The following is an 8,410-nucleotide window of genomic DNA, read 5'->3' on the forward strand; positions in this document are numbered from 1 at the left end:
GAGAAGAGGCCTAGCTCCTGTAAGAAAGGCTCTGACAATACTTCCATTCTCCAGCTCCTATAAGAACTTCTCTGGACAATGTGTAGCACTGCAGAAATTGGCTACTGCTGGTGTGCATGAAACCCACAGCTTCCAGTTCAATTCTTGGCTCTGGGAACAGGCAGGGAGCAAGCATGAGTCTAAGCAGCAGATGGGGACATTGCTAATTGGTCTGTTTTGATGCTGGGCCATCCACTGACAGACACTTCGCACTTCTCTCTTAGCAGTGATTTGCCATGTCAAAGAGCTACAAATATGGGAATGACAACAAAGAAAGTGAAAACAGCAATCACTTCAGTGCAGACAATCATTTTTCCTCAACTGTGCTAACCAAATTTGCTGCAGAATGTTGTGAGGCAGCTTGGACTTGGCAGATTCTCTGCAGGCCAGAAGACACGATTTGGCCTTCTTATAGTGTCAAGTGGCAACGATGTTATGTGAGTGCCGTCAGTTCTAATGCATTTTTGCTGTTATCTTAAAAAGTCTGGTGATCATTATAAAAGAAGGAAAGCAGAATGGCCTACTATATCTGCAAAAAATTATGCTGGGTGAAAACTACCATGAGAGCAGTGGTTCATAAACAAGGGATCAGAACTCAGTAAGGGTTGTGAGTGCGACGGAAGTTTTATTGGCAAAAGCAGGATTCACAACCAGAAGCAGGAATAAAAGACTGCAGTTGCAACTGGAAGAGGATTCAGAAGCATGCCGGAAACAGTGGAAAAGTTTGGGAGCTGTTCCATCAAACTGTTCCAGTTTAAAGAATGGCAGCAGATTACAATCTTTAGACTATGTAAAACTTCAATTTTCACATTTTCTTCTTCTCCAGAGATTTCTGGCTGCAAATCTTAGTAATTTTGTGGTAGCAATTGTGGCTTTGTCTTCTGTAATGTCCCTGCCATATTTTATATGCTCTGGGACAGTAAATGGCTGTGATTATACCGCTTTGGGGGAGGTACGACATCAGAGATTCTGCCTTTCACTTTTGAGCAGAGTTGCTAAGTTCTCAGTGTTTTTTAAGATTTTTTTCTGTTTTTCGTTAAAATGAAAGAAAATTAAACTACTACACTCATTACAGATCAGTCATTTACAATGCAGTAAAACAAACAAAACATTTTTTGAATGGAAAGGGTATAAAATGTCTTCTCAAACCACCAGTGCCTAAAAAGAAGGAATTTTACTGTTCGTGTGGATCTGTTTAATTATCTCACATGGAAAAATGTCACCCTCTAGAGGGCCAAGATCTATTCTTTAATTGTTGATGGAGCTGTATATTTCTAAATATAGGAGATTGTAATGGGAAATGCTGGCAAGAGCCATCAGTGGAGTACCTCGACACAAAAGGTAATTTGAAATTTAAAAGCAACTATTTTGACTTGAATTTTCTGAATGTCACCACCTCTATCCCAGACAAACACAGGAAGAAAGACCATTTGCTGTGGTATTTTCAACAGTAAGTTACCTGAAATAAGTGGTGAAGATAGGCTAAGTGAAAATACTGTCCTCATTTAAACCAGACACCCAGATTTTACCTGGCTAAAAGTGAGTTGCATCTATGCTGTATTTTAGCTGAGTCTGAAGTCCAGGTGAAGCTAATTTGTTGGTTCCTTCTGTAGCACATGGAAAAAGAAAGAGTCACATCCACAGGGTGATTCATGCTACCTCTAATAGGCATCAATTTTAGCATGCACACTGGATGTGCTTCTCAGTCCAAGAAGGCTAGATGATTAGCTTGCATTAGCTAATGCTTAAATGGCTAAATATTTGACAAGACAAATTCCAACACAGCCAAATGGAACATCCCTAGTGAAGGACATCAATGCAGGACAATTCTGCTTTATTAGAGCACTTAATTTCACCAAAACACTTATTTGAGGAGAGGTTGAATCACTTTCACATAGGAAATCTAGCTTATTCATTTACATGCTTGGTATGGCTAAGGTTAGTCAAGAAGAATCCCACACAGATTCAAGCAAACTTTGCTGCAAGTGGTAGTCTGCCTGGCTGTCCATGCCACTATTAAAAGTCTCTTTGCCATGCTGGAGAGAGGGCTGATCAGCTAACACAACAGCCACGTGCAGGCTGTGGATGGAGGTGTTTTGCAGATAAGTTACTTGGAATTCCAGTACTGAAAAACTGCACTAGAGTAGCTACTAAGGAATACCATTCCTAGTTGGAGTTTATTAGGCACATCTGCAGAAGTAAGAGATTTAATGGCTGTGAAACAGACCATTCACTTTCATGACCGCTAAATCCCCACTGAAAAGGTACTCCCACTTGGCTATTGATTCAAACTAACTGTTAAGTTAAACAAACATGTCCTAACTCTGCCCTAAAGATGACTCATATATGAATGAGGAAGAAATAAAGTGGACATGTATTTCACAGTGGTAATTGGGATTCAATAGCCAAAATTTCCCTTTTGTTATCTCAAATAAGTATGCCTCATTTTCCATTCAGGAGAGAAAAAAATCTCAACAAATTTATTTCCAATTAAACATTTCATCAGAATTCTCTGCTTTTGTATTGCACGTTTCTAAAGTTCTAATTTTAGTATACTAGCACATGTTTTCTATTAACAGATCTCCTCTTTCTCATTTTACTTGACCTTCCATACATCATTAATTAAAGTTGTTAGCATCACAATATGTCAGCTCTTCTCGTGTTCCATTGCTTCTAAAAACAATGTTGCGTTGCTCTTTTTCTTATCAGCTGCTCTTTTATGCTGTTATGACAGCTTCTGTGTTGTTTCCCAGTGTACATTATTTTCCACACTTATGTATTAAAAGCAAACATTAATTATACTAAATGGTATCAGAAAATTAAAGCATTTGGGAAATACAATAATCAAAGTTCAACACTCTCTATGAGAAAATTAGCACTCTTGAAGGTCTAATAAACATGGTTAAGAATGTTTAGGTTATTCTGGTATTCACCAGAATAACCTAAAAAGTAGTCAAAATCCCCTGTGCCATCAGCAAGTAATATAATGTAACACTAAGAAAAAAGAAAAAGAAGTAAGCACTGAGAAAAAAACCAAACATCATAAAGGCATTCAAATGGAAAGAAAGCCATCTGCAGCTGCCTGGGAAATATGAAGGCAAAGTGAGTTAGATTAAGTTTTAAAAGTGACAGCCAAACTACCTACAGGTGTAACTGCCAGTGTATGGTTCTGTTTTCAACTCCAGACTTACAGAAGTGAGTGGAGTTAGACTAGACAAAAGCTTCAGTAAATCAGCAACTGATCTATTAACTCCTAATTTTCAACAGAAAACCAAAGAGGCTTTGAAATTCTTAATTCCGAAAATGGAATAAGCATGCTCTGTAGCTTCTTTTTAGGTATAAAAGGAAAGGAGTCAAAACCACCAAAACATTGTGATTGCTACTGTTAAGAACTGAAGTGGTGTTACGACGATAGTAATGAGTTACTTCTGATTTCATACTTTGATCCCTCTTTGAGTAGTGAGGTCTTTCTTTGTTGTTTTGTGAGTGCTAATTGCTGCAGTGCTGTGTTAAATCATTGTTATGATGTTTTTCTACAGCAGCAGGATGGATAATTGAATAATTACAAAGGAGAAGTTCATTAAAATGGGTAAGGCTATAGAAATGGGATTTTCCAGCAATTCAGTGAGTGGTTGTGTACAGTTATGCAAACAATCTGTTGAAAAACATTCTTTTCCTATCTAGAAGACCAAATCTTTCGTGCAGGCAGCTTCTCTCAGAAGCAGACCAGGAAATGACAACAACTGCACTGGGCTGACTTTCTTCTGCACGTGCTACTGTGAGAATCCCTAATCCTGGTATGATTCAAAGTTCAGACACAGAATTCCTCTGTTATTATGGGTAACTCACCAAAACTCAAATTCTGCATGTAAGAACAGATCTCAAGTGTATTAGTGGTGTAGGAGCTACCACTGAAGAGCCTGCAGAATAACATAGAATGTCAATGAGAAAACTCTTTTCCACTTTGGACTTTCAAGCCATTTCTTTTCTAGTGTAGAAGACAGCAAAATGTTGGGTCCTATGATGGTTGAATACACCTGAGTCATTAAGTCACACAGTGAAGGAGCAGCTGCAGTGTTGAGCTGCAACAGGATCTCAGCGCTACCTCTCCAGCTGCCCTACTTGCTGCCTTTAAAAAATTTAAGCAGCTACTACACCCTGTGAGGAAGCACTGGAGGTGCCATGAGGAAGAAGAAAGATGTTCCATGGGAAACTGAGCATCAAACAAATCTCATAGCTTAGTTCAAAAAATGAATTTTTAAAAAGTAGCCTTGTGAGATTCTACTGATACTTGTAGAGTCAACATCAGGATCAGTACTTTAGATCCAGGTGTCTCCCATGAGTTAATGGACACTGACAGTAACATAGACTGTGATTCCCCAGTGACCAGAGCAAGATGAGATTATCTGCTGACCAGGGAGGATTTTTCAGATTTAGGAGCCTCACATTGCACTATGGGCTCTGTAGTATAAAATGAACACAGTATTTATGTACTGTTCTTCCACTTCCACTCATTGCAGCCTGTGTCTGTCTTCCATTCACCTTCCCCTGCTATCCTTGTCTAAGTTTATTACCTATGTTTCCAACTTCATCCTCACTTTCAAGGGACTACTCAGCATTTTTTTGGTCATTAGGTACTAATTTTAAAAGTCTGGGTTACAAAGAGGAGACTGGAAATTCTCATTGATGCACGCATTATTGGTAACTGGTGAGCTAGTTCACATGACTGGAATGCTAAAGATCTTTAGATAAAATTTATTTAGGGAAAGAAGTGGAAGTAATGAATGACATAGTGGTAGTACTACAGAGATGCTGCTAGCTGGTCTGTATATCCTGATAATTCAGAAACTAATTGTCAGTGTGCTAAAACACAAAAGACAAGAAGAGAATATAGCAGAGAGGGAAGGAGGGAGAGTCTTTATAGACCATGAAACCATACCAGAATTATTTCTTATGACTTGTCTGGAGTGAGAGGCAGACTGCGGGGGAGCAATTGTCTTGCCATGGGAGAATTCAATTTCAGAAATGTAGCATGGAGGTCACACAACCTGCTAGAGTTTCTAAAATTATTCCTTGTGATCCTTTAACACAGAAAGTATTACTGCTCTCAATACAGGGTAACTCAATTATGGTCTCACTGTGATGGATAGAGCTGTATTAATTCCTGGCCTGGAGTCGGTGAGGGATAACTGGAGAGGATAGATGGGATTTATGTCATGTAATTTTAGTCATCTACAGTGAGTTTAGAACTAGTTGCCCTTGAGTCCTTCTGCAGGCAACGGAGGGAAATAGGCACTGCTAGAAGGCAAGTCATGCCACCTATCTTAGAGCCCTATGATGTTTCATCTCACCTCATGTTAGTTATCCAAAATGCAGATTTCTTCCTATCCAGATCCCCTCCATAGTCAATGCAAAGGGCAAGGCACCACCGGAATGTGAGTTACTAAATTCTAAATCGGTGTCCGAGACAGGCAACATGAATCCCCTGCACAGTAGCTGATGCTGCAAAATGGTGAATTTCCTGTGGTTGATGAGAATTGTGAGCGAAGTTGGCTGGGGAGAAGCAGATAGAAAAAAGCAAATGAAAAATGGGAGTTCTATGAGAGAAACTAAAAAGATGCTTAAAAATCAAAGAGTACTCCAAGAAAAAAGAGGAAATCTTTAGCTAAAAGTCTGCTCTGGCTCACTGGCAAATGGAAATAGCTGTTAGAACCAACCTCCCACTGCTGCCCAGTGTAACATATGGAAAACATGACATTGAATGTAATATATAAATGAGAAGCTTACAGCTCAGGAAATGAATAGGAAAAGCTAGAGAAATACAAAGAAAAAAAATGTGGCCAGCAATAAGACAATAAAAGGGAAAAAAAAAAATAAAATTTGAGCATTTACTAATGATGCTGTTGTGACTGTTGAGGCTTAAGGACATAGGACTTGGATACATCTTACCTATCTTTAGACATCAGAATATAGTTACTTACATCTGAGCTAGTGACCCTTCACTCCCTTTACAACTGGGACAAAAACGACTTTTTAGGGCACAATTCCTGTCATCCTAATGCAACTATATAAAGCAGTTCAGATGAAACATTCCCTAGAAGTGTTTCTTTCTCTCCATGATATAAAGGAAGAACCAACAGATGTAACTGGGAAAAAAACTTGAGATACTCAAGCTCTCCTCTGTCAAAATGTTTGCTTGCTTTTCCAACGGCATCAGTTAACCTAATACTAATGCATTAGCAATTAAAGAAGTCTTAGCAATGGTATGAACTCATAATTTGAGAGATGGTAATAATTTTAGTAAAGATGCACAAAAGGTAGATAGTGTATTTGTACTGCACTGGAGCAGGGCATTCCAATCCTTTAGTAACTTCAAGAGAGGTGACAAAACCTGAGGGTAAAATTTTAACCACGAGGCCCAGATAACTTTTATCCAAGTTGGTTGAGAAGGCCTCTGGACTACTGATCTAAATTTTATATGAATGGTATAAAGTCAAGATTCAATAGATTAAAATTCTGTGCCAATACTGAAAAAGAGAAAGGTGATAAAAGTAGGTAATTACATGGTGTTTAGCCTGAAACTATCCTCTCTGTCTCCTCAAAAGCCCCTGCCAAAGTTCAACCCTTTGCTCCAGAGCACATAGCCATAAAACAAACCTTTAGATAGGGGTAGACAACAGACTGGCTGTGCTATTTCTGGGCTTATCTCACACAAAATAGGCATTTAATTGAGTCTTTTAAATTATGGGTAGTTGCTCTAGGATTCCTTTGTTGTGAATGGAAAGAGCCAGACTGCCATAAGGCATGCAAGAACTGAATCGGCTGCGGGATGCCTTTCTCCTGTCAAGTATATTGGGAGCCTCAAGCAATGACATTCATACCTTATGTTTAAGCTTTCCAGAAGACTGACCTTGAGACAGAGCTGCCGCTTCAGGCCAAAAGATTCAGCTGAGGCAGGGTTATTTAAGAAGCCTGAAAACACAGGTTTATATAATATGTTGTAAATCCATAACTACCAGCTATCGTAAGTTTTAGTCAGTGATAAGTCTGACCTAATCCTTTTGAAATATATTTTTCAGCAAAAAGCAGGAAGCCAATGACCTTAAACGGAATAGTTCTTACTAAGAAGAAAGTGACCTAAGGAAATTTTGTAAAAGTCTGCTTTTAGCTCACAAAAACATTTTTTAAAAATTATTTTTAAGGAAAAATGTGAAGTTCTATTTGTAGTGGAATTTGCATTATAACTCAGATTAGAACATAAGGTCTGAGGAAATTTGCCAAATTTTTCCTCTTTTAAAAACAGCTCAGTAATTAAGAATAAATAAATCAAATCCTCCACTTGTTGTTTGCAGTTGTAAGGGTAGAATACTCAGCATCTCCTCTTCGTCCTTCCTTTCGAGAAATTAAATAGCATTTAGGACTATTCATCATGTTCTGTAGAAATATTAACTATTCTCACGATAAGTATCGATCTTCAAACCCAAACAAGCATGAAAGGTGCCTTTACCATGTAAAAAGACATTTCACCACTAGAGGGAACTATTAGACTTTATTGTCGGTGGGGAAAAAAAGCAACTGCATTTGAAACTGTCGGTGCTAGTTCCACTCCAGAAAAGTCTTCATAGAATCATTTAGGTTGGAAAGGACCTTTAAGATCATTGAGTCCAATCGTAAACCTAACACTGCTAAATCCACCACTAAACCATGTCCCCAGGTGCCACATCTACATGTCTTTTGAACACCTCCAGGGATTGTGATTCCACTGCAAGTGATATATTACGTTAATTAATATAATGTGTAAATGATAGAAGAACATCGAAGCATTTAGGTGACATTTAGTCAATAAATATTGAGTATATCGTATGATATTTATAATAAAATGAGAGATTAAGAAGCTTGCTTCTCTTGGAAAGATTTAGAGAGAATTGAATTATGTGAAACTAGCCTATGTTAAATTAAAAAGCTACTGCAAAATGTAGAAACACTCATGTAATTTCCTAACAGGAGAAATCTCTGTTCAAGACAGAGCACTGTCCTTTGCTCATTATTGTAGCAACCATTTTCAACCAGAATTCTATTTAGTAGCATGATAATGCCGTCTCCTCTGTCTGCTTTCATCCAGGTGGGGAATGTGCAGTGCAATTATCTTTCTTTTTGAGGGTAGGGAGGGTAGAGATTTTCTTTGTTTATCTTGCTTTGTCCTTTGCAGTTTGTGGTTTATTTTTTTTCTTTGTTTTGTTAGGTCACAACATGTTACTTCCTCTAAATGCTAGGAAAAAACAGTGAAAGAATTGAGTGTGGTTCTGCAAGCAGGCTGTGAATTGGTTTTGCCTTATCCACATTTCTGAGGCAGTTCATTGCACTGCCTTAA

This window comes from Strix uralensis, chromosome 2 (assembly GCF_047716275.1).
Source record: "Strix uralensis isolate ZFMK-TIS-50842 chromosome 2, bStrUra1, whole genome shotgun sequence".
NCBI classification, from domain to species: Eukaryota; Metazoa; Chordata; class Aves; order Strigiformes; family Strigidae; genus Strix; species Strix uralensis.